At 43.4% G+C, this 26,880-nt stretch overlaps 1 long non-coding RNA gene across 2 annotated transcripts in view; it reads left to right on the forward strand.

Annotated features, from left to right (window-relative positions):
• LOC133544236 (uncharacterized) overlaps nt 1–26,880 on the forward strand; it is a 204,018-nt gene that overhangs the window by 78,421 nt on the left and 98,717 nt on the right. For both annotated transcript variants that reach the window (XR_009804611.1, XR_009804610.1), the window contains exon 6: nt 21,835–22,399. This is a non-coding gene — a long non-coding RNA (uncharacterized LOC133544236). The remainder of the gene's footprint in view (nt 1–21,834; nt 22,400–26,880) is intronic.

A 26,880-nucleotide genomic window follows, 5' to 3' on the forward strand; every position in this document is an offset into this window, starting at 1 on the left:
AAATACCCATTTTTTTATATATATATAGATTTATTTATTAAAGGTAAATTGAGCAAATTGGCTATTTCTGGCAATTTTTTTTAAGTGTGTATCAAACTGGTAGCCCTTCGCATTAATCAGTACCCAAGAAGTAGCTCTTGGTTTCAAAAAGGTTGGTGACCCCTGCCCTAATCCCATCTCCTAACCACCAACATGTCTGCTGCAGTCTTTTGTATCCTGGAGAGGTTCCTGAAGTGAAGTTAATTTTATTTATATAGCGCTTTTCTCTAGTGACTCAAAGCGCTTTACATAGTGAAAACCAATATCTAAGTTACATTTAAACCAGTCAAGGCATTGAGGGGATGCGGTTTGGTGGCTGCAGGATTAGGTCTCTGCTTTTGCAGATGATGTGGTCCTGATGGCTTCATCTGGCCAGGATCTTCAGCTCTCACTGGATCGGTTCGCAGCCGAGTGTGAAGCGACTGGGATGAGAATCAGCACCTCCAAGTCCAAGTCCATGGTTCTCGCCCGGAAAAGGGTGGGGTGCCATCTCCGGGTTGGGGAGGAGACCCTGCCCCAAGTGGAGGAGTTCAAGTACCTCGGAGTCTTGTTCACGAGTGAGGGAAGAGTGGATCGTGAGATCGACAGGCGGATCGGTGCAGAGTCTTCGGTAATGCGGACGCTGTTTCGATCCGTTGTGGTGAAAAAAGAACTGAGCCGGCTCTCAATTTACCGGTCGATCTACGTTCCCATCCTCACCTATGGTCATGAGCTTTGGGTTATGACCGAAAGGACAAGATCACGGGTACAAACGGCCGAAATGAGTTTCGTCCGCCGGGTGGCGGGGCTCTCCCTTAGAGATAGGGTGAGAACCTCTGCCATCCGGGAGGAACTCAAAGTAAAGCCGCTGCTCCTCCACATTGAGAGGAGCCAGATGAGGTGGTTTGGGCATCCGGTCAGGATGCCACCGGAACGACTGGGCACGTCCAACCGGTAGGAGGCCACGGGGAAGACCCAGGACATGTTAAGAAGACTATGACTCCCGGCTGGCCTGGGAAAGCCTCGGGATTCCCCAGGAAGAGCTGGACGAAGTGGCTAGGGAGAGGAAAGTCTGGGCTTCCCTGCTTAGGCTGCTGCCCCCGCGACCCGACCTCGGATAACCAGATGAAGATGGATGGATCGATGGCATTTTAACCAGTGTGGGTGGAACTGGGAGCAGGTGGGTAAAGTGTCTTGCCCAAAGACACAACGGCAGTGACTAGGATGGCGGAAGCGGGAATCGAACCTGGAACCCTGAATTTGCTGGCACGGCCACTCTACCAACCAAGCTAAGGCCCTATTTGCTCTTGTAGACGTCCCAAAAGGTACCACAAATGGTCACAGCCCATACTCTTGGGGCATATTTCAGACTTTTTGAGTCCACCGGGCCTGTTCTGGTTTAGTCCTTTTTGCCGAAACAATGGGACTTTTTGACTTTAGTCTTAGTTGGCGGAGCGCTAAGACGTTTAGGTAGGTTGAGATGGGCCTTTTGGCGGAACCCTGGGACTTTGAGGGGCTAAGTCTGTTTTGGGTGAGTCTGAGTCCGTGGATTTTCTAGAATACAAGTAATGAGGGATCAATACGTTTATCGAACAAGTTGAGGCTAGGACTTTTAGGGGTACTTTTTTGTTAGTTATTTCTTTTTTTTATTCAAAAGAGTCCCCAAAAAGATTGGGGCCTATGTAGTTTTACTGTAAATGTCCATGGACTCACAAAAGGACTAAGGATTAAGCTCCCCAAAAAGGACCAACTTCTCCATAAAGGTCCCTTTTCGGACCGTTTGAACAATCAAATTTTTTTAATTGGGACCACTTGGGTTCTTTTAGGACCTTTCCAAACCCCTGCAGGGCTTCAATTTGTTCCAATACATAATTACAACAACGGTTAGGGTCTGTGTTGGCCCTGGGATGAGGTAGCAACTTTTCCAGTGTGTATACAACCTTCCGCCTGACTGTAGCTGAGAAAGGCTCCAGCGCCCTCCGCGACCCCGAAGGGAATAAGCGGTAGAAAATGGATGGATGGATTAGGGTTAGAGTTTTGGGGTAAAAACAACAAAATGAGGGATGTGCAATATTTCCTGGAAGCTGCAACCCATGGCAATAATAGTTTACTCACTAAAGTTGGAGGATAATCATTCAGTTGTATAAAAAAAAAAAAAAAAAGGAAATAACAGACATGACACAAAACTATAATAATTTTGAAATGACAGTTTTCTGGCTGCATGAAACCCTTAAAATAAATTAACAATATCAATGATGGTAGGGACTAACTGTTTCATTTTTAAATCAAGCAGAGTGATATGGAATGACTCAATTCTGAGGACACAATTATGGAATCACGTTGTATTTTTTTTTTTTCTTTGAACGTTAACGCCTGCATGAGATTAAATCTGTTCATTAGCCCGCCGTTAAAGGCCTACTGAAACCCACTACTACCGACCACGCAGTCTGATAGTTTATATATCAATGATGAAATATTAACATTGCAACACATGCCAATAAGGCCGGTTTAGTTTACTAAATTGCAATTTTAAATTTTGCGCGGAAGTATCATGCTAAAACGTTGCGGCATGGTGAGGCGTGCGTGTGACGTCACGCATCGTAGAGGACATTTTGTTCCAGCACCGTTCACAGCTATAAGTCGTCTCTTTTCATTGCATACTTACACAGTATTCTGGATTCTGTGTTGCTGAATCTTTTGCAATTTGTTCAATGAAAAATGGAGACGTCAAAGAAGAAAGCTGTAGGTGGGAAGCGGTGTATTGCAGCCGCCTTGAGCAACACAAACAGAGCCGGTGTTTCATTGTTTACATTCCCAAAAGATGACGGTGAAGCTTTACTATGGAACAGAGCGATCAAGCGAACATGGTTCCCTACCACATGTCAACCGGCAGTTTTCGGTGAGAAAATGGTGGTAATAAGTCGTCTCTCACCGTAGACATGAGCGTAGAGCTTGCGTCGTTCCTCCTGCGCCTGTCAAAGAAGCAGCTGCGGACTCTCTTGCCTCCTCCCACCGTCCGCCTCCGACCGTCGGATGCTTCCACCATGGAGGAGGGAAAAAAAATAAAAAATCTCAGGCCGGCCGCCTCCGCCTCGTCGAGAAAAGTGACTTCCCTCGGAGGCACTGGCGGTCACCACACCCGTGGCCACACCCCTCCGACTTTCAGGTTGTACAGGTACGACCATATAATCTCACTAAAACATTAGTAACACAATAAGCAGATAAGGGATTTTCCAGAATTATCCTAGTAAATTTGAATCGGTCTGCCGTCTATTTTTTATTTTTTTAATTTTTTTAGTCCTTCACTCTCACTTTCCTCATCCATGAATCTTTCATCCTCGCTCAAATTAATGAGGAAATCGTCGCTTTCTCGGTCCAAATCGCTCTCGCTGCTGGTGGCCATGATTGTAAACAATGTGAGGATGTGAGGAGCTCCACAACCCGTGATGTCACTCGCACATCGTCTGCTACTTCTGGTACAGGCAAGGCTTTTTTATTAGCGACCAAAAGTAGCAAACTTTATCGTCGATGTTCTTTACTAAATCCTTTCAGCAAAAATATGGCAATATCACAAAATGTTCAAGTATGACACATAGAATGGACCTGCTATCCCCGTTTAAATAAGAAAATCTAATTTCAGTAGGCCTTTAAATGTGGTTACTCTCTTTTTTTTTTTACATGGTTCTAGCTATACTTCTGTTTAAAATGTAATAACACTTGTTATTCTGCATTTGGTTACTTTATATTGGTTATGGACAAAACTACAAATATGGTTATCTATCCAATACCAAGTTGTTACAGTTTTGGCCATACTAATGATCATACTTAATTTTTCAGGATCATCAAATGTCTGCATTTTTGATCGGAATGTAACAATATCATTTACTATTCCGTTTGTTTTACTTATTCCATTTTATTACTTACAAATTCAGAAATAAAATCAATAGTGCAAAATAACTAAAGGAAAGCAATAGCCACAATTTGTTCGAATTTAAATCCTTTCCTATTTGCTGTTCAAGTCTTAATGTGTTTATGTTTCTAAACAATAACAAAACACGATTTTCTGATCATAAAAAATACTGATCAAATCTCTGTAGTATCGACCATATATTTATACTATAACTTGTATTGTTACTGTCAATATTTACATAAAATAACAGAGAAGCACCACCCTAGTGTGAGATAAGCCACAATCCCTTTGGGGTCCATTCTGGTAAAAGTGACCTAATTCTAAGCCCTAACCCATCCAAAAAAAGTAGGGCTAAAGTCCCAAAATAGAAATTACTCCCTTTTTTCGGACCCCCGAGTACTTTTCATGGTAGAAAAAACAATAAGTGTGCAAAGGTGAACATACACATAATAATCAGGTTGACGCGCCCTAACATTGCAATAAGCTGGTCATCACACTCACCTAAGTGAGTAATGGCAGTCATCACAAATGCATCATGGGTAATTATGGACAAAGGAAGGTGGAATCAAGGGCGACTGGACCTAACGGCAAATGTGTCCCCTTTGAGGATTAAACCCTTAAAGGAAGACTTTTAAGCCATAGTTCTGGCTAATTAACAGTCCAAACACACATCTGCTGCTGTATGATTTGTAATTGGTGACGAAATCCAAAGAAAAGGGAAACTAAAATGAGGTCAAAGCTTTGTGTCTGTTCCTAAGCAGGTTCAACCACTGATGACATCTATTAAACAGACAAGAAGCAAGGAATCCTGCAGAGACAGAGTTCAATTTAGCTCATGAGGAGAACGCATGGCGCTGCACACTTAGTCACAGTCTCGCCCTACGCTCCAAGGTTCAGTTCCCCGCGTCTTTTTTTTTATTCAGAGTTCCATAGTCAACATCACTGAGGCGGCCTCTAAAAGGAGTGGTCACGTATATTATCCAAAGCAGGCTCAGGACGCACATTACGTGACGGAATGGGCTGGGGGCCTTGTGATTTCGCCTTGTTCCAGCTTCGTCTGCGTGTTGTCATCTTATCTTCGTTGAGGTCCTCGAAGTCCTTGGCTGCTAGCAGGCTAAAAAAAGATAACATCTGTGGCTGAGGCCAGCCCTCGGACAAGCAGTTTTGTCCTTGCATAGATTAGAAAAAGTCTAAGTTGAGCACAATAGCTAAAAACTAAAGCAACAGACTTCAAGCAGACTACAGTTAGTGTGATTATATATACATAATTATTCTAACTGTGATAAGAGCGGAATGCTGTTGATGAGTGCCGATTGGGTGGTGGTTTTCGACGCCACATGTGCTGCTTTTGATGGCACTAACTGCCTCTGTGTCTCAGTGGCACCCCGCAGGTGATATATGGAATAGAGAGTACCTATGGATGTTTGAAGAATCAAAACTCGAGGAAAGCGTCTTCACGTTACAGCGCGGAAAAGATCATTTCACCACTCAAGCCGCATCAGCATGAAATGTCTTCCTTTTAAAGCATTTTTGTTCCCCCGAGCAAAGCCTCCTCACTCTTAAGCTTTTTTTTTTGTAAAGAAAATACCGTATTTTTCGGACTATAAGTCGCAGTTTTTTTCATAGTTTGGCCGGGGGTCCGACATATACTCCGGTGCAACTTACCGTACGTATCTCCTTGAATTGCCGCCGGGGCGCTAGTTGATTTTAAACCTCTTCTCACTCCTGTGCTTACCAAAGGCATGCGGTAAAAGTAAGCATGCGGTAATTATTTTAAAACCTCTTCTCACTCTGGCATTTACCAAAGGCATGCAGTAAAAATTTGAGTGTGATGTAAGGATACCATCATGAAAAGCACATTTAATAAAAAAAAAACGTTATTATGGGCTTACCTTTACTTATAAATATAGTCCATGCCAGCTCCTTCTGATCCTTAAGCATCAATAACTTGTTTATAGAAGTCTTCCTTATCTTTCTTCAGTTTTAAAAGTCTCTCTGTCTCGATGGAGATCTTTCTTTATTACCTCCTGCTTCGATTGAAAGTCCAGTTTAGAAAACTGCTATCAGAAGGTCCGTCATATCCGGCCCAGCACTTATCAAGTCACTCAATATCACTTCTTCTGCACCCACTACCACCAGGGTGGGGGGGCGGAATGATTTAATGACACATATTAGACACACGCAGCTACGGTATTGTGACGGTCTCAAGCCGTCGTCTCGCGGGTTCCCAGGACCACCAAGGAAGGACATGGCTTGAGCAGTTTGACTTTGTTGTTTTTTCAATAAAACCTCAGTCCAGGTCGCTCTTCTGCTCCTCCTCTCCGCTCACTCACCGTGTCCTCGCCCACATCTTGGACCGGGCTCCACTGTCCCCTGCCTGTCTGTCGGACCGTCGGCTCCACCTCTCCACAGGTACTGGTATATTAATAAAACATAGCTGCTTACCGCTCTTTTTAGCCTTCCGGTATTCAATAACTTGGACATTAAATCCTATTAAATAGCTCTTAATCTTCTTCCCTTGATGCGATTTCAAATTACCAGTATTGAAATCAGCCTCCTCCATTTTGAAAATGATGAAAGGGGAAGTGTCACTCGTGATGTCAGGAGTTTGACCAGGCGGTAATACTAAGCATGCGCTAATTATTTTGCGAAGCGAGTTTGACCGAGCAGTAATTCAAGACAGGCGCATACTATATGTCCTGAGGCAATTCAAGGAACTACGGTATGTGTAAAATTATTAGCACATTACTGTAAAATATCAAATAATGTCATTTATCTCATTCGCAGAAGAGACAAACAAAGAAAATGTCAGCAATCACCACAAACACGTCAACCAATAAGAATTCGGCGGGGGAGGGTCATGGCAGAAGTGCATTGTGGGTCATGGAATGCTAACTGCTATATGCTGTATGCTACTGCCATAGCTATTAAAATGGATCATGTCATCGCTGGCGGTAACTAATAAAAACTGAGAAGGGCTGAACAAAAATGGCACCGAAAAGGAAATCATGTACTGCAGATAACAAGCTGGACGTAGTGAAATATGCAGCAGAAAACGACAAGAGGAAGCGGCGCATAGCTCTGGAGTTGGCAGAGTTGTTTAGAAGAGACATCGAGGAAGAAGATTTCATGGGATTTATCGATTAGGAGTAACAGATTGTTTGGTAAACGTATAGCATGTTCTATATGTTATAGTTATTTGAATGACTCTTACCATAATATGTTACGTTAACATACCAGGCACCTTCTCAGTTGGTTATTTATGCATCATATAATGTACTCTTATTCGGCCTATTCTTTATTTATTTTAAATTGCCTTTCAAATGTGTGTTCTTGGTGTTGGGTTTTATCAAAAAAATTTCCCCCAAAAATGCGACGTATATATGTTTTTTGTTTTCCTTCTTTATTATGCATTTTCGGCCGGTGCGACATATACTCCAGAGCGATTTATAATCCAAAAAATCCGGTAGTCCATTTGATGCCAGTGTGTGGTCCTGAAAAAGTAGAGCCGAGCACTCAGACTGGGGGAACAAGGGCTGCGTTTTGGGGGGGAAGTGCACACGTTTCTGCAACTTGAACTTGGAGACTTGTGGGTAATCCAAGTTTCATCTTCACCTACTAAGTGGCCTAGTGGTTAGAGTGTCCGCCCTGAGATCGGTAGGTTGTGAGTTCAAACCCCGGCTGAGTCATAGCAAAGACTATAAAAATGGGACCCATTTCCTCCCTGCAAGGCACTCAGCATCAAGGGTTGGAATTGGGGGTTAAATCAGCCGCCCACTGCTCCCCTCACTTCCCAGGGGGTGAACAAGGGGGTGGGTCAAATGCAGAGAATAATTTCGCCACGCTTAGTGTGTGTGTGACAATCATTGGTACTTTAAAAGCTTACTGAAACCCACTACTACCGACCACACAGAGTGATAGTTTATATATCAATGATGAAATATTAACATTGCAACACATGCCAATACGGCCTTTTTAGTTTACTAAATTGCAATTTTAAATTTCCCGCGAAGTGTCGTGTTGAAAACGTCGCGGTGTGATGACTCGTATGAGGATGCGTGCGTTTTATGTCTAGGGTTCTAGCGGACATTATTTTCCAGCCCGATCCAAGCTATAAGTCGTCTGCTTTAATCACATAATTACACAGTATTTTGGACATTTGTGTTGCTGAATCTTTTGCAATTTGTTCAATTAATAATGGAGAAGTCAAAGTAGAAAGATGGAGGTGGGAAGCTTTTAGCCGTTGGCCACAAAAACACAGCCGGTGTTTCCTTGTTCAAAATTCCCGGATCAGAGCGGTCAAGCGAACATGGATCCCGACTACATGTTAACCGGCAGTTTTCGGTGAGAAAATTGTGGTAAAAAGTCGGCTCTTACCGGAGATCAGCGCAGCCATCGTCCTCCTGCAGCTGTGCAACTTCCCTCAGAGACTCTGCCGTCAACACACCCGTGGCCACACCCCTCCGACTTTTAGGTACTATTTAACTCACTAAAACACTAGCAACACAATAGGCAGATAAGGGATTTTCCAGAAGTATCCTAGTAAATGTGTCTAAAAACATCTGAATCGCTCGCACTGCAATCAGCTTTTTTTTTCCTAGTCCTTCACTCTAAATTTCCTCATCCACGAATCTTTCATCCTTGCTCAAATTAATGGGGAAATTGTTGCTTTCTCGGTCCGAATAGCTCTAGCTGCTGCTGGCTATGATTGTAAACAATGTGAGGATGTGAGGAGCCCTACAACCTGTGACGTCACGCGCACATCGTCTGCTACTTCCGGTGAAGGCAAGGCTTTTTTTATTAGCGACCAAAGGTTGCGAACTTTATCATCGATGTTCTCTACTAAATAATTTCAGCAAAAATATGGCAATATCGCGAAATGATCAGGTATGACTAGGGATGATACTCTAAACCGACATAATCCAATGAATAACTTTACTGAGAAATTTGAGCAGGGTAAAAACACATGACCAACACTTTTACGACCAACCGGAAACATTGCAACCAGGCTAGCAATGCACCTCTTTAAAGCAACCGCAACACATACATATATATATATATATATACAACATATCCCCCTTTTTTAACTTTTGTTTTTCTTTCCTTGTAAACAAAGCAAAATCACACTGTATATGTGTTGTCAGTCTAATTATTAATAATGCAGACGAGGCGTATTGGCTGAGTTCTTGACGTTTACTGCCGGGTGACGACATGCAACAACACTTTTCAGGGCTACCGCGCATGCTCGTCACTCCCGTTGCATGCTGGGTAGTGTGGTCGTTATATTCCCTAGCTCAGTGGTTCTCAACCTTTTTTCAGTGATGTACCCCCTGTGAACATTTTTTTAATTCAAGTACCCCCTAATCAGAGCAAAGCATTTTTGGTTGAAAAAAAAAATGAAGTAAAATACAGCACTATGTCATCAGTTTCTGATTTATTAAATTGTATAACAGCGCAAAATATTGCTCATTTGTTGTGGTCTATCTTGAACTATTTGGAAAAAAAGGCATAAAAATAACTAAAAACTTGTTGAAAAATAAAAAAGTGATTCAATTATAAATAAAGATTTCTACACATAGAAGTAATCATCAACTTTGGGGATTGTAATATAGATCCATCTGGATTCATGAACTTAATTCTAAATATTTCTTCACAAAAAAGAAAGCTTTAACATCAATATTTATGGAACATGTCCACAAAAAATTTAGCTGTCAACACTGAATGTTGCATTGTTGTATTTCTTTTCTCAGTTTATGAACTTACATTCATATTTTGTTGAAGTATTATTCAATAAATATATTTATAAAGGATTTTTGAATCGTTGCTATTTTTAGAATATTTTTAGAAAATTTCACGTACCCCTTGTCATACCTTCAAGTACCCCCAGGGGTACGCGTACCCCCATTTGAGAACCACTGCCCTAGCTCATAAAGAAATAATGTTAACTCAATAAAGTGTATTTCTTTTTTTTAGCTTTAACTTTTCATATTCTATTATTGTAGCCACATTTGCAAACATATTTTCCCTTCATAGAATTTTCTTTCAATAAAGAAATAAAGTGCAAAAATGTCAAAGCATCATAACAAACAGTTATGTCAAATAGTAGCAGAAGTGCACTTTTTGGAGAGCTTTATTATTTTCAGTTGTGTGCCCAAGGGACTGATTTTATTTAACACTATATTATTATTTATACACCTATAGTGATCACAGAGACAGGTTGTTTTTGTGTTACTGTATATATTTGTTTTTCTGAAAAATCCCACTAAATATACTTTGGGTAACAACAGTCAGTATTTATTTTATTTAACTTTTTTAGGGGGGTAACAGTCAATATTTATTAGATTTTATTTTTTTCTTATATAATAAAAGTGAGCTTTTGTTAAACCAAATATTGTTTTTTTTGTTTCCATGTACAACAACCTATGTGGACTCGATAAGAGAATCGATAAGGAATCGGTTCGATAAGAGGATTCCATAATAGGCTCGAACTCGATAATTTCTTATCACACATCATCCCTAGGTATGACACATAGAATAGACCTGCTATCCCCGTTTAAATAAGAAAATCTCATTTCAGTAGGCCTTTAACTTTTAACTTTAACCAATCATGTGTTGGCCTGAGCACTCTGAAGTCCGCTCACAGGGTCTGAATTGCCGGTCTCTGATCCATCAGCGCTCTGCAAAGGGATGTCGGCTGCCAACAGGATCTTTGCGAAACCCTTTGAGAAAAAAAAAAAAAAAATAGAAGAGAAAAAAATACATCTGAGCGCAGTCTACTGCCAACTTGCAAAAGTTGTACCGCTAATATCACCGTTTATTTGACTTACCTTGCCATTCCTTCACAAATCAGCGTGTTGACAAATGTTCGCGCTGATGAATCAGTTGCTTTGATGCTGCCAGGCCGTCAGGGAATCGCAGGAAGTTCAAAACTTAAATCCAGACCGCCCAAAGGCAGAATAAGGCCGACGACTTTCATCTCGCTCATGCAAAAAAAAAAACAGTCATTTTCCACGGCGATGCAGCCGCGCTGGTAATATTGGATTAAAAACTGCCTCCTTTCTTCCCCTGTCCACTCATGTATGGCCTACAGTGCGGATGAGGTCCGTCGGAGACGCTTGGCTGCGCTGCACAATGGAGATAGAGCATTGGAGAAAGAGGCAAGCAATTTTGACATTTCTGCTTCAGGGCCGTGACACATTAATTCAGTTCAGCAGAAGGTTTTCGGGACCTGGACGAGTGAGGGATAGTCAGTGCACACGTGCTTGAAGACTGGTGCGATGACTTATTCATGGCCAAAAACTACTGCCAACCATCACAGTCTCAATTCTTTATTAAATCAAAAGACATTTTTGGCCAATATATTCTGTATGCTTCTAACGCCCCTTCTACACTAAGGTTATCCAGGCTATATCCCACCTAACCTTATCCTTGTCCACACACTAGAGATGCGCGGTTTGCGGTCTCATCCGCCGAGTCCGCGGATCGGGCGGTTGACATGACGAAAAAATTGATTTTAATTAGATTCGGGCGGGTGGCGGTTGAACCATCCGGAAATATTTTATATACATGGTTCTGGGATCGGTATCCATTGCCATTCAAAGAGCCATTTAAGACCCGTGTCATAAAGCGAAGAAGACAATAGGAGACGCTATTATTCTCTAGAATGACTGCCGGCAGTCACCCAGATAATAAGTATTAGGGCGTGCTAGGAAGCCATTGGCTTTGTCGCCTTCTACAACATGTACGATCTGCTTGTCAGTCCAGCATCATGTTGTGTGTGGCTTCCACGGTGACACGCACACGACTGCAAGGCATACTGGGTGACACAGAGTACACTAATGGTTGTGATATAAACAATTTTAACACTCTTAGTAATATGCGCCACGCTGTGAAACCACACCAATTAAGAACGACAAACACATTTCGGGAGAACATCCTCACAGTAACCCAACATAAACGCAACACAACAAATACCCATAATCCTTTGTATTCATGACAATTCCTCACTATTTTATACACCCAAACACCCCGTGCGTCGGTAAGGTGGGCGGGGTTGGGGGCGCGGTGGTGTAAAATATATTCAGGAACGGTCACGGATACAAAGGATTCTGGGTATTTGTTGTGTTGCGTTTATGTAGTGTTACTGTGAGGATGTTCTCCCGAAATGTGTTTGTCAATCTTGTATTGTGTGGCTTCACAGCGTGGCGCATATTAGTAAGTGTTAAAGTTGTTAATATCACAACCATCAGTGTAACCTGTATCACCCAGTATGCCTTTCAATCTTGTACGTGTAATTGCGGAAGCTGCACACAACATGTTGCCGGACCAACAATCGGTTTGTACATGTTGTTGAAGGTGTCAAAGGCAATGGCTTCACAGCACGCCCATATCTTTGTCATCAGGATGAAAGCTATTGGATAGTCGCGAGAACGTTAGCTCTGTGAAACAGGTTTAAATAGCTCTGTGAGTGGTAAAGGCAGCCAACCTCTGATGTATTTCAGCGGGCGGTTGGCGGGTGGGTACGGTCCTGATAAAATGTTGGTTCGGGTGGACGGCGGGTGGATGACGATTTTGGTGATGCGGTTGCGGATGATATAATTGCGGATGATATAATTGCCTGTCCGCGCATCTCTACCACATACACACACAATGCCACCGTTTAAGACCCATTTCCCCCCTCCGTCCACAGGCGCAATGCGACCTAGTACTAATGCTCGGAAAAAGCGCACGTCATAGTCACCTCTAGTGTTGCTTTGTGTGCGAGTTCTTAAATTAAAAATGTAACTTATCTGAACAATATCCAGCGTTGTGGTATTTCAATTAACTGGAATCCAGTGCGCTGTTGCTGAATCCCACCTGAACCATCATAAATTAATCAAATCTTTAAAGGGGAACATTATCACAATTTCTGAACGGTTAAAACCAATAAAAATCAGTTCCCAGTGGCTTATTTTATTTTTCGAAGTTTTTCTCAAAATTTTACCCATCACGCAATATCCCGAAAAACGCTTCAAAGTGCCTGTTATTTAACCGTCGTTTTATCCACCCATCTATCGTCCTGTGACGCCACTGCGTGAAGCCACCAGAAACAAACATGGCAGATAGCACAGAAAGGTATAGCATAGTAGCTCGGATTCAGACTCGGATTTAAGTGGCGCAAGCGATTCAACAGATTACGCATGTATTGAAACGGACGGTTAGAGTGTGGAGGCAGATAGCGAAAATAAAATTGAAGAAGAAACTGAAGCTATCGAGCCATACCACGACAGAAAGCGGAACGGGAGGAAGCGCGGATGAATTCTGCGATTGCCTTCCAACCAACGATTGGTATGTGTTTGTTTGGCATTAAATGTGGGTGGAGGGAAAGGCTGGATGCAAATATAGCTACAAATGAGGCATAATGATGCGATATGTACATACAGCCAGCCTAAATAGCATGTTAGCATCGATTAGCTTGCAGTCATGCCTTGACCAAATATGTCTGGACAGCACACTCCACATAAGTCAATAACATCAACAAAACTCACCTTTGTGATCTCGTTGACTTTATCGTTGGAAATGCATCAGTTTTGAGTGTCGCAGGATATCCACACATTCTTGCCATCTCTGTCGTAGCATAGCTGTCGTCTGTAAAGTGTGCGGAACAAACGAGGGACTTTCGCATCTTTTGGCCACTGGTGCAACTTGAATTCGTCCCTGTTCGTGTTGTTACACCCTCCGACAACACACCAATGAGGCATGATGTCTCCAAGGTACGGGAAACAGTTAAAAAAACTGAAAATAACAGAGCTGATTTGACTTGGTGTGTGTAATGTGTTTGAGAAAATGGTGGATTGCTTCATGTTGTGACGTCACGGGTCATCGCTCCGACAGCGAACAATTGAAAGGTGTTTCAATCGCCAAATTCACCCTTTTAGAGTTTGGTAATCGGTTAAAAAAACATATGGTCTTTTTTCTGCAACATCAAGGTATATATTGACTCTTACATACGTCTGATGATGATGTTCCCCTTTAATGCTATCAATCCATCCATCTTCTTCCGCTTATCCGAGGTCGGGTCGTGGGGGCAGCAGCCTAAGCAGGGAAGCCCAGACTTCCCTCTCCCCAGCCACTTTGTCCAACTCTTCCCGGGGGATCCCGAGGCGTCCCCAGGCCAGCCGGTAGACATAGTCTTCCCAACGTGTCCTGGGTCTTCCCCGTGGCCTCGTAGCGTTTGGATGTGCCCTAAACCGCTCCCAAGGGAGGCGTTCGGGTGGCATCCTGACCAGATGCCCGAACCACCTCATCTGGCTCTACTCGATGTGGAGGAGTTGCGGCTCCTCCCGGATGGCAGAGCTTCCAACCCTATCTCTAAGGGAGAGCCCCACCACCCGGCGGAGGAAACACATTTCGGCTGCTTGTACCCGTGATCTTGTCCTTTCGGTCATAACCCAAAGCTCATGACCATAGGTGAGGATGGGAACGTAGATCGATCGGTAAATTGAGAGCTTTCCCTTCCGGCTCAGTTCCTTCTTCACCACAATGGATCGATACAGCGTCCGCATTACTGAAGACGCCGCACCGATCCGCCTGTCGATCTCTCGATCCACTCTTCCCTCACGCGTGAACAAGACTTCAAGGTACTTGAACTCCTCCACTTGGGGCAGGGTCTCCTCCCCAACCCGGAGATTGCACTCCACATTTTTCCGGGCGAGAACCATGGACTTGGACTTGGAGGTACCGATTCACATCCTAAATCTTTAATGGACAAGTGAAAATAAACAATGTGACAGAAAACGTTTTACATCGATCAATCTAGGCATCCAGATATCTGGTCGGGACACTCCTTACTCTTTTACCCTCACCTTCATTGTCCATTTCTTTTTGGTGACTTTATATACTCTGGACCTAGACGTGGAGTCCGAGACATACATGGCGGACAGTAACTACTTTACCAGTCCAAATGCATTCGCTGTTTTTCGTTGTCTTCCCTTGTTGGCCAGCTAATACAAAGCACACGATACCTTTTTTTATCACATCCACGGGAGCCCGCATTCTCGTTGCCTCCCCTTCGACATGTGTTTTGGTAAGTAGAATCACAGCTTACCCGGACCTTCAAAAGTTCTCTTGCCGTCTGAGTAACAGCTGCAATCTCGCGTTTCCTTCACTTAAGGTATTCATGTGTGATTTCCTCAAGCGTCTGTACATGTAGAAGAATGAGAAACACGGATGTCTGGATGACCTGCCTCCATCTTTCCAGTGGTTAGCTCCGGTTGTTATGAAGTTGGCTGTGGCGTGTTCTTTCTGACGTCACTTTGATTGATTGATTGAAACTTTTATTAGTAGATTGCACAGTACAGTACATATTCCGTACAATTGACCACTAAATGGTAACACCCAAATAAGTTTTTCAACTTGTTTAAGTCGGGTTCCACGTAAATCAATTCCTATGTGGGGCGCTGTCTTTCTGACTTCACTTTCTCTCCGAACTCAGTTTGTAAACGATCAATAAGTCCATACAAAGCTAGGACCCGGAGATTCGAGAAAAAGGCAGCGCACTTACCCGTGTAAAACATTATCCAAGTATGGGGACCTTAAACGATGGGTTAGTGTGGCTGACACCGTGATTAGGCTTTATATTTGTTTAAGGAGTAGTAGACAGGGCCTAAGTCTAGAGTACAAAACAATATAAGGAAGGTCTGTTAATACATTACTATTGTAGTTGTTTGTACTCCATTTTATTGTATTGTTTTTTAATACAATGTTTCCCAATGAATACAAATAATTATTTTATTTGTATTCACTTTTCCATTATAAGTGGCATAGTGGTTAGAGTGTCCGCCCTGAGATCGGTAGATTGTGAGTTCAAACCCCGGGTGAGTCATACCAAAGACTATAAATATGGGACCCATTGCCTCCCTGCTTGGCACTCAGCATCAAGGGTTGGAATTGGGGGTTAAATCACCAAAATGATTCCCGGGCGCGGCCACCGCTGCTGGCCACTGCTCCCCTCACCTCTCAGATGGGTGAGGGTGATAGGTCAAATGCAGAGGATAATCTCACCACACCTAGTGTGTGTGTGTGACAATCATTGGTACTTTAAATTTAACTTCAATGTTCAAGTCACAAAATGTAAATGGAGTATTGTTGGCACTTATTAGATGGTTATTTAGAGGGCTTTATGAGTGGAATAGAGGACCTCCCATTGACTCCATCGTAAACAGACCTTTATTTACGTTTATTAACGAGTTGGAATGCATTAAAAAAACAAAACTTTTTCGTCACTCATAAAGATTGTCGATAATAGGCAAAATTCCCCGAAATGTGCAGTTCCTAGGGGTGTAACGGTACGTGTATTTGTATTGAACCGTTTCGGTACGGGGGTTTCGGTTCGGTTTGGAGGTGTACCGAACGAGTACACGTGCTAGCAGCGACCAGGCTAGGACAACATGTAAAAGCCAGAGCTGGAAGACCCTCCTGCTTCATTAAGATCTCGGGGCAACACCCTTCACTCTATCCGGCAGTGGGTCTCCACAGCTCCGGACTCCAGGCTAAATGAAGAGTCTGGCGATTAGTTGTAAATCGTGGCTTTATTGAGGTCTTGGACACAGCCAATCCAACAAAACATCAGCCGAACCCCGCACTCACCTACCGCTCCCTCACCTCGCTCGCCCACATACACACCGCACATGATGTCACATATTAAAGGGCCACAGACACACATACACTACTCTCATAACACATGCTAACCCTTTTGAAGCATCACCACCGCATTCAAGCAGCCTCTCCTCGGCGAGTCAGGCAGGGCTAAAGCAATAACAAATGTTTTTATAGCAGCAGATTTAAGTCCAAATTGCATTAAAAACTAGATTTTGACCCACTTCTATGGTGGAAGAACAAGGAGCTCATATATCCTCTTACTGCCAAGTTAGCCAGGCTGGGGGGGAAAGCAAAGTTAATCTGAGGCTGAGTTGACTTGAAACTAATGTTGCACTTTTTATTTGTAGAAGAAAAGTTTTGTCATTTTATTTAATCTGAGAAACAACTTGAGGCAGTTTAACGTTGATTAACGTGGACCCCGACTTAAACAAGTTGAAAAACTTGTCTCTGGTCAATTGTATGGAATATGTACTGTACTGTGCAATCTACTTATAAAAGTTTAAATCAATCAATCAGTCAATCAAAAAAAGCACTTTATATTTAGAAAGGTTTTGTTAACAAATAAAGGCAATGGACCCTGTGTGTATATGTATGTTATGCCATTGTTTACAAATTTGGTAAATAAATAACCAAAAAATGTATATATATTGTTTTTTTTACTGTACCAAAAATGAACCGAACCTTGACCTCTAAACCGAGGTACGTACCGAAATGAAATGTTTGTGTACCGTTACACCGCTAGCAGTTCCCCATTAAAAAACCTTTGGAACAAACTCGAACAATGATAGTGACCCAACCGCTGACCTCACCAATGTTGTTTTGGATCCCACTGACACACTCCAGCAAAGATCTTGTCAAAAATCTTCTCCCAAGAGGGACGCATTGGTCGCTTCTCAGCGAGCCACAAAGAAAATGAGACTTGAGCGGCTTAACACCAGACGTGGCGACAAGGTTCAGAGAGGCTAGCAATCTCTCGCCGGCATGAGCAACTTGCCTTGTTTGCGGCCAAATAGGCTCGGTGGAATGAGAAAGGAAAAGGAGTGGGCGGCGGCAGGGGGGGAGGAAGGGGTCAGTCGGACAAGATCAGCCACAGGAAATTGGACCGGTCCTGAGTGGCGTATGTGACAAGTGAGGTGAAAGAGGTGTGACAGAGACAGAGCTCGGGTCATATTTTAACACTGACATGTGGAGGGGGGAGCATCACAAAGGAAAATCAGAGATTGTGACAAGTGTGTAATGTAAGCCAGACTGAAAATCTCCACTGTGCCCGGAATAGTTTTCTTCCAACGACCTCTGGTTTTCATCAATTTGTGTTTGTGTTCAAATCACTATCTAAACAGGTGTTTTCCAACCTTTTTTTAACCTAGGCACATTTTTTGCGTCGAAAAAATTCGTAGGCACACCACCAGCAGAAATCATTAAAAACAATGACAGTTGACTGTAAAAAGTCGCCGTTGCAATTGTTGGATATGACTTTAAAGGCCTACTGAAATGAGATGTTCTTATTTAAACGGGGATAGCAGGTCCATTCTATGTGTCATACTTGATCATTTCGCGATATTGCCATATTTTTGCTGAAAGGATTTAGTACAGAACATCGACGATAAAGTTTGCAACTTTTGGTCGCTAATAAAAAAACCTTGCCTGTATCGGAAGTAGCGGACGATGGGCGCGTGACGTCACGGGTTGTGGAGCTCCTCACATCTGAACATTGTTTACAATCATGGCCACCAGCGGCGAGAGCGATTCGGACCGAGAAAGCGACGATTTCCCCATTAATTTGAGCGAGGATGAAAGATTCGTGGATGAGGAAAGTGAGAGTGAAGGACTAGGAAAAAAAAAGGAAAAAAAACTAGAGGGCAGTGGGAGTGATTCAGATGTTATTAGACAAATTTACTAGGTTAATTCTTGAAAATCCCTTATCTGCTTATTGTGTTACTAGTGTTTTAGTGAGATTATATGGTCGTACCTGTACAACCTGAAGGTCTGCCCCGCACCTTTCTTAAGCACCAGTCGACGGGTGGTGGCGATGCCCATCTCTGCCCTTCGCAAGGGACCCTCTTCGAAACACGATCTTTCGAAATGATCGCTGCATAATACACTGTACTTTTTATGTGTGGTCCAATCCAACCGTGTTCACTTGACATCTCTGTTCCATAGTAAAGCTAGACTGTCATTTTTTGGGAATGTAAACAATGAAACACCGGCTGTGTTTGTGTTGCTAAAGCCGGCCGCAATACACCGCTTCCCACCTACAGCTTTCTTCTTTGATGTCTCCATTGTTCATTGAACAAATTGCAAACGATTCAGCAACACAGACGTCCGGAATACTGTGGAATTTTGCGATGAAAACAGACGACTTAATAGCTGGGAACGATGCTGGAACAAAATGTCCTTGACAATGCGTGATGTCACGCGCACACGTCATCATACCGCGACGTTTCAGCAGGATATTTTGGTGCGAATTTTAAAATTGCACTTCAGTCAACTAACTCGGCCGTATTGGCATGTGTTTCAATGTTAAGATTTCATAATTGATTTATAAACTATCAGACTGCGTAGTCTGTAGTAGTGGGTTTCAGTAGGCCTTTGAACAAGGGGTCTCAGACACGCAGCCCGCGAGACGTTATTTTGTGGCCCCCACCTTAATATGAAAGTTTAATGTTAGTGCGGCCCGCGAGTTTTATACTAATGGTGCATGACAGCGTTGTCTTATTTGGGTCCAAAATGGCTCTTTCAACGTTCTGGGTTGCCTACCCCTGCATTAGTGGAAAAGCGGCAAATGAGTGAAAGCGACAGAGACGTTAACATGGAGACGAGGGTTTTCTTATGTGCCTGGCTGCAGTCACACTGCGACACTTGTCCGTCAGTAATAACAGTCCCCGATAACCTGGACCAATTCAAACCGTTATTTGTTTTTTTAATTGTTTAATTTGCATTGCCTCACACGATGAACACTACATATATTTCTAAATGACGCCGGATAACGCTCCGGGAGCCGTCACTCACTATTACCCGCAGACCGCCGTGTTGCTGTAGGGAGGAAAAGCGGAACGACACACGTTGCGGAAATAACATTATTCTCCGTGCGTGGGCTAAATACAAATATATTCCACAACCCCAAACATGTCTTTTATAAAGCCTGTGGTGAAGAGAAGGGTTAGTGACTAGCAAAGACAATTACAGGAAAATTGGGAGATGCAATATTTCTTTGTTGAGCACAGGGGCACCCCGACGTGTTTTATTTGCACAGAGAAAGTTGCGGTGCAAAAGGGATACAATTTGAAATGTCATTATACAATTAGATATGCTGAGGAGGGAGGTGTTTCAGGCACGTCCGACCCGTAGGAGGCCACGGGGAAGACCCAGGACACGTTGGGAAGACAATGTGTCAGGTGAAGTGAAGTGAAGTGAATTATATTTATATAGCGCTTTTTCTCTAGTGACTCAAAGCGCTTTACATAGTGAAACCCAATATCTAAGTTACATTTAAACCAGTGTGGGTGGCACTGGGAGCAGGTGGGTAAAGTGTCTTGCCCAAGGACACAACGGCAGTTACTAATTTGGCAGAAGCGGGAATCGAACCTGCAACCCTCAAGTTGCTGGCACGGCCACTCTACCAACCGAGCTAAACCACCCCATAAACACTGTAGACATCTATTAAACAAGACAAAAAGGCAAGGAATCAAACAGAGACAGAGTTAAATTTGGACTCAAGCTTGAGGAGAGACACGGCCCCGGTACTGTCTGTACCATTCCTGCACCAAGCTCTAACGAAAAGGTTTTCGTCTCCTCTTTTATTTAAATATTCAATGTTTACGCAACAACACATGTCAAAACAGGAATGGGGAGTATATAAACAGTCATTGTTTTCGGTCACATTGAAGACAAAAGAAGACGATGCTTCGGGCTTGGGCTCATCCTGGTTTCAGCTTCGGCAGGTTTTTGAGGACAAAAGAAAACCCCTCTCGTCGCATTCCAACGTACACAGCGGAATGTTCCAAGACCTTGCTTGGTCGAAGAAGTAGGGCTGGGCGTATCGATACCAAGTATCGATAGTATCGATACTTGGTGAGTATCGGTATCGTATCGATACTGGCGTGATGGTATCGATACTTCACCAAATTAAGAAAATCACTCCGATTTGAAAAAAAATGTGAGCGCAGCGCAGCGCTCCTCACCACTCCACCCTCCTCCCTAGTGATGGGTCGCGAACGAGATTTAAAAACACTTTAAAAATTCATCTTCAACCCAAAATAAAATAAAATAAATACAATTAACATGACGCTTGGTGCGTTCGCGCACACACATCAGTATAATTCGCTCCGAGGTTCACTCGGACACACACACACACACACGTGTGCGTTTCCAGTGCGACTTAATGTCTTGGTTGTAAACTGTAAAGTATTTTATTGCACTAAAAGAACGATAGGAATTTCTCAGTTCTTTTGTTTTGTGTTCATTTTTACAACTATTTAATAACTAGTGTTATCTTTTTTACTTAAGTTCTTGTGTGTTGTGAGGCGACTAACCAAGTTCAGTATTTGTTTTCACCTTATTTGCAGTATTTACTTTATTGTAACTGATATTATTACTTTTTTTATTTGAATTTCTCAGTTCTTTTGTTTTGTGTTCATTTTTACAACTGTTTAATAACTAGTGTTATCTTTTTTACTTAAGTTCTTGTGTGTTGTGAGGCGACTAACCAAGTTCAGTATTTGTTTTCACCTTATTTGCACTACTTACTTTATTGTAATTGATATTATTACTTTTTTATTTGAATTTCTCAGTTCTTTTGTTTTGTGTTCATGTTTACAACTTTGTTCAATAACTAGAGTTTTGTTATTTACCTTAAGTGTTTGTGTGTTTTGAGGCGACAAGCCAGGTCCAGTAGTTGTTTGCACCTTATTTGCATTACTTTATTGCTATTGATATTACTTTGGTAATAAATATTTAGTTTTTTGACTTAAATCGTTGTCCTGTGTTGTATTATTATCATAATCAAATAATAAAGGCAAAAGTACAAATCTGTTTTTCAAAAGTTTCGGTAACCCTGAAGTCCCCCTCCCATCAGATGACGACACTTCCGGCATCGGTATCGGTATTGGCGATACACTTCCGGTATCGATACCCAAATTTGTGATATTGCCCACCCCTACGAAGAAGGACAACTCTCAACTGCTCAGTGGAATCAAAGAGAGCTGAAAGTTTTTTGATAATTTACACACAATTTACACAATTTTTCTAACACTATGTCTCCCCGGCAGGCCTGAAAACACCTGGGGATCCACCGGGAGGAGCTGGACGAAGTGGCTGGGGAGAGGGGAGTCTGGGCTTCCCTGCTTAGGCTGCTGCCCCCGCGACCCGACTTCGGAAAAGCGGAAGAAGATATGGACATGCTGAGGAGTATGCAACATTTTTTTTAGGAAATATTTTCTTGCGACCCAGCCTCACCCAGACTCTGCATCCAGTAGCTCCCAGGTGAAGTGAGTTTGAAACCCCTGCTTTAAACCATAACCAAACATGCATCACTAAAGCTATTGTTTTGGCAAACTCTACACAAGGCCAAAGCCTTCACCCTCACAGAAGCCTCATGTGTCCAAATGTGAGTTTGGCTACCATTTCCCCCAAAGGACACAACTGGAAATACAGACACAATTTCCCAACAGCTGATGACCATCAGTAATCAGGAAGGTTTTCACCTGAAGCAATCAACTCCACTCCTTTTAAGTCTTCAGCTCCAGCTCAAACTTCAGGCCAACAAACACTGCTCGAGGAGATTTTACCAAATACAGTAGTGACAACTGTTTACAGAGACCAGGGTGGCTGACGGTAAGATGACTTTATATTATTTTGATGTTTGGATATAATATGTTGAATTTATTTTAATTGCCAAGTGGTTGGTTGTTAAATGTTTAAATGCCAAATCCAAGCTGTTAAGGGTCACTATATGTTAGTGATGGGTTGATGAGGCTTCAAGTATCGTTTCGACACATTGCAAAACTGTATTGAAACTGTGTCACTAAATACTGACATCTGCTGGACATTAAAAATCCCTACAGGCAACCTATTGACCAACTCAACTGACACTGATTTTATGACCTAGTACATACAATAATATAAACCAAGTCATTGGATTTCATTTAGGATTATTTAATATCTTCATTTAAATAAAAATATATTTTTATCTTTTTAGATAGTCAATAAATAATGTGAACATGATTGATTGATTGAAACTTTTATTAGTAGATTGCACAGTTCAGTGCATATTCCGTACAATTGACCACTAAATCAGGGGTGTAGCCCGCTGGCCTGTTCTAAAAATAGCTCAAATAGCAGCACTTAACAGTAAGCTGCCTCTATTTTTTAAATTTTATTTACTTTCTAGCCAGCTGGTCTTGCTTTGCTCGACATTTTTAATTCTAAGAGAGACAAAACTCAAATATAATTTGAAAATCCAAGAAAATATTTTAAAGACTTGGTCTTCAATTGTTTAAATAAATTCATTTATTATTTTACTTTGTCCAGGGTGTACCCCGCCTTCCGCCCGATTGTAGATGAGATGGGCGCCAGCGCCCCCCGCGACTCCGAAAGGGAATAAGCGGTAAAAAATGGATGGATGGATTTTACTTTGCTTCTTATAACTTTCAGAGACAATTTTAGAGAAAAAATACAACCTTAAAAATGATTTTAAGATTTTTAAACACATATACCTTTTTACCTTTTTATATTCCTTCCTCTTCTTTCCTGAAAGTTCAAATCAATGTTCAAGTAATTTTTATTCTTTTTATTGTAAAGAATAATAAATACATTTTAATTTAATTTTTCATTTTAGCTTGTGTTTTTTCGACGAAGAATATTTGTGAAATATTTCTTCAAACTTATTATGATTAAAATTGTTACGCTTGTGTGGCATTGTAATGCCGGATTCGGTCCTCCGTGGATGCGTCAGCAAGAACACAGCAAAAAGGTAAGAACTAAGGGATTTATTAAACAAAAGGAGCTATGAACAAAAATACTGATACAAATAGAAAAGGCAAATAAAAGCGCTAGCATGGAAAGCTAGGACAAACAAACCGAAGCACAAGGGCACCAAAAGGAAATACAAAACAACTAGCGTGAAAGCTAGGAATAAAAATAAAGCTTAGCGTGAGAGCTAGCGAAAACGAGAGTGAGAGACAAGTCGTAAACAGATGTATGTGAACAAAACTAAGATCCGACAATCAGTGAACAGAAAACGCTGGCTTATAAACAGGTGGTGATTAGTAAAGACAGGTGTGCTGGAAAAGAGAGTAGCAGCTGAAACTAATGAGTGACCATGGAAACGAACGAAACAGGAACTGATATAAAAATGGAACAAAAATAACAATACGGTGATGATCCGACCATCGGATCACAACAGTATCCCCCCCCAAAAGAGACAGATACCAGATGTCCAAAAAAAAAATACAACAAAGAATGCAAAGAAAAACTAGAACCCCCTCCCCACAACAAGAAAATCCGCAGAAGAAGGGAGGGCGGAGGGTCACCAGGTCGCGTGTCCCCGAATCCACCGAGGAATAGCAATGTGGCGGCGGCGGATGGAACGCCGCTGCCGAAAAAGTTTTGGCGGCCGACCTTGAAAAGGCCACATCAGTGGCCGCCTTGCAGGATGAGGTGCACGGCGAGGCGGACGACCTCGCAGAGGCCACACCTGTGGCAGACGTGGAGGAGGCTTGGCAGCAGCAGACGAAGGTGCGGGGGCTGCAGCCGAAGCAGGTGCAGAGGCCGGCGGAGGAGCAGGCGCAGGCTTCAGCCGAGGAGCAGGCGCAGAGGCCGGCGGAGGAGCAGGCGCAGGCTTCAGCCGAGGAGCAGGCGCAGGCTTCAGCCGAGGAGCAGGCGCTGGCTTCAGCCGAGGAGCAGGCGCTGGCTTCAGCCGAGGAGCAGGCGCTGGCTTCAGCCGAGGAGCAGGCGCTGGCTTCAGCCGAGGAGCAGGCGCTGGCTTCAGCCGAGGAGCAGGCGCTGGCTTCAGCCGAGGAGCAGGCGCTGGCTTCAGCCGAGGAGGAGGCGTTGGCTTCAGCCGAGGAGGAGGCGTTGGCTGTAGCCGAGGTGCAGGTGCTGCAGCCGAAGAAGGCGGCGTCGTGGAGTATGGCGTAGTCGTCGCCGTCGTGGAGGTCGGCGTAGTCGTCGCCGTCGTGGAAGAAGGCGTAGTAGTCGGCGTCGTGGAAGAAGGCGTAGTAGTCGGCGTGGAAACCGCAGTTGTCGACGCAGGTGTTGGAGTGGGTTCCAACTTAAGAGCTGGTGCGAACTCCAGCTTTGGAGCTGGTGCTGGAGTGGGCTCCAGCTCTGGAGCTGGTGATAGAGTGTGCTCCAGCTTTGGAGCTAATGCTGGACTGGGTTCCAGCTTTAAGGCTGGTGCTGGAGTGGGTTCCAGCTTAGGAACAGGTGCTGGTGCGAGGACCAGGAAAGAGTCGATTGCTGGCGTGAGAACCAGACTAGGATTCGGTGCTGGTGTGTGAACCAGGCGAGAGACCGAAGCTGGTGTGGGAACAAGGTTAGGAACCTCTTCTGGTGTGAAAACCAGGCGAGAGTCTACTTTTGGTGTAAAAACCAGGTTAGGGACAGTGCCGAACATCGGTGGTGGAGGACGTGCTGGAGGTAATGACCTCGCAAGTCTGAACACCGGTGGAGGAGGTCTACTTGGTCGTTGTGATTTGACCGGGGGAAACACAGGTGGAGGAGGTCTACAAGGCCGTTGAGACTTGGCCGGGGGAAAAACAGGTGGAGGAGGTCTACAAGGCCGTTGAGACTTGGCCGGGGGAAACACAGGTGGAGGAGGTCTACGAGGAAGAGCTAAGCGGAATACAGGTGGCGGCGGCCTAGGAGGAGCTAGCGGTTTAACGGGCCGAAAAACAGGTAAGGGTGGCCTCATAGGAGGTTGCGGTTTGACAGTTTTAAGAAATGGTAGCGTCTGCGCTACCTCCGCAACACAGCTATAGGCCATAGCCCCCCCCTCCAGACGGGAATCCCAGACCCGTTCCCTGTGGTCAGGGACTGACCATAAGGGAGGGTGGTGGGAGGTTTGGAGGCGGGCAGACTCCTCCCCTCTATATTGTCCAGAGTGTCCCTTTGAAAAGGGAGAAAAAACCTTGGACTTGGGCTGGGAATGAGGTTTTACAGGTGGAGTTGAAAAAGCAGATGGTTGGGATTTACCAGAATAATAAAAAGCAAAAATGTCCTGGAAATTCTGTATTTTATTATTAATGTTATTGTCATTTGAAAATGGATGAGAAAGAGAATCTTCCAAAAAAAATTCCTCATTGATGATGTCATCAACGGAGGACGGGTTTGCGTTACCGGGAGGCGTCGACGAAATGACGTCATCTGCGCGGGACACAAGTTGAGAATTTGCCCAGTCGGTAAAACTGTTAGCAAAGTGTGTTATTGGGTCCCCAAACAATGGTGTAGGGGTTTTGTATGCGGACTGTAGGTTGCTGTGTTTATGAGGAGGGAGGCATGGAGTGGGAAAGTCACTGTCACGGGACGAAGCCATCGTTCGCGGCTTCCGCCTACGCGGACGAGCGCGAGCGCTGCGGGAGGGAAACTCACCGGACCGGGAAACATCGATGGGGATCAGGGTTCCATCCGGACCCCACATGATACTTTCATCCGGGTTGCATCGGAGAGTCTCTGCCTCCATCGCCCGAAACATAATCCATGTACCTTCATCGAAGGCGTCCTCGTGGTTGCCAGACGCGAAGGAACCATTCTTTGGTCGGATCTTACTGTTACGCTTGTGTGGCATTGTAATGCCGGATTCGGTCCTCCGTGGATGCGTCAGCAAGAACACAGCAAAAAGGTAAGAACTAAGGGATTTATTAAACAAAAGGAGCTATGAACAAAAATACTGATACAAATAGAAAAGGCAAATAAAAGCGCTAGCATGGAAAGCTAGGACAAACAAACCGAAGCACAAGGGCACCAAAAGGAAATACAAAACAACTAGCGTGAAAGCTAGGAATAAAAATAAAGCTTAGCGTGAGAGCTAGCGAAAACGAGAGTGAGAGACAAGTCGTAAACAGATGTATGTGAACAAAACTAAGATCCGACAATCAGTGAACAGAAAACGCTGGCTTATAAACAGGTGGTGATTAGTAAAGACAGGTGTGCTGGAAAAGAGAGTAGCAGCTGAAACTAATGAGTGACCATGGAAACGAACGAAACAGGAACTGATATAAAAATGGAACAAAAATAACAATACGGTGATGATCCGACCATCGGATCACAACAAAAATTCCAAAAAGTTATTCTGGCAAATCTAGAAAATCTGTAGA

The sequence above is a fragment of the Nerophis ophidion genome, linkage group LG27, assembly GCF_033978795.1.
Source record: "Nerophis ophidion isolate RoL-2023_Sa linkage group LG27, RoL_Noph_v1.0, whole genome shotgun sequence".
Lineage (NCBI taxonomy): Eukaryota > Metazoa > Chordata > Actinopteri > Syngnathiformes > Syngnathidae > Nerophis > Nerophis ophidion.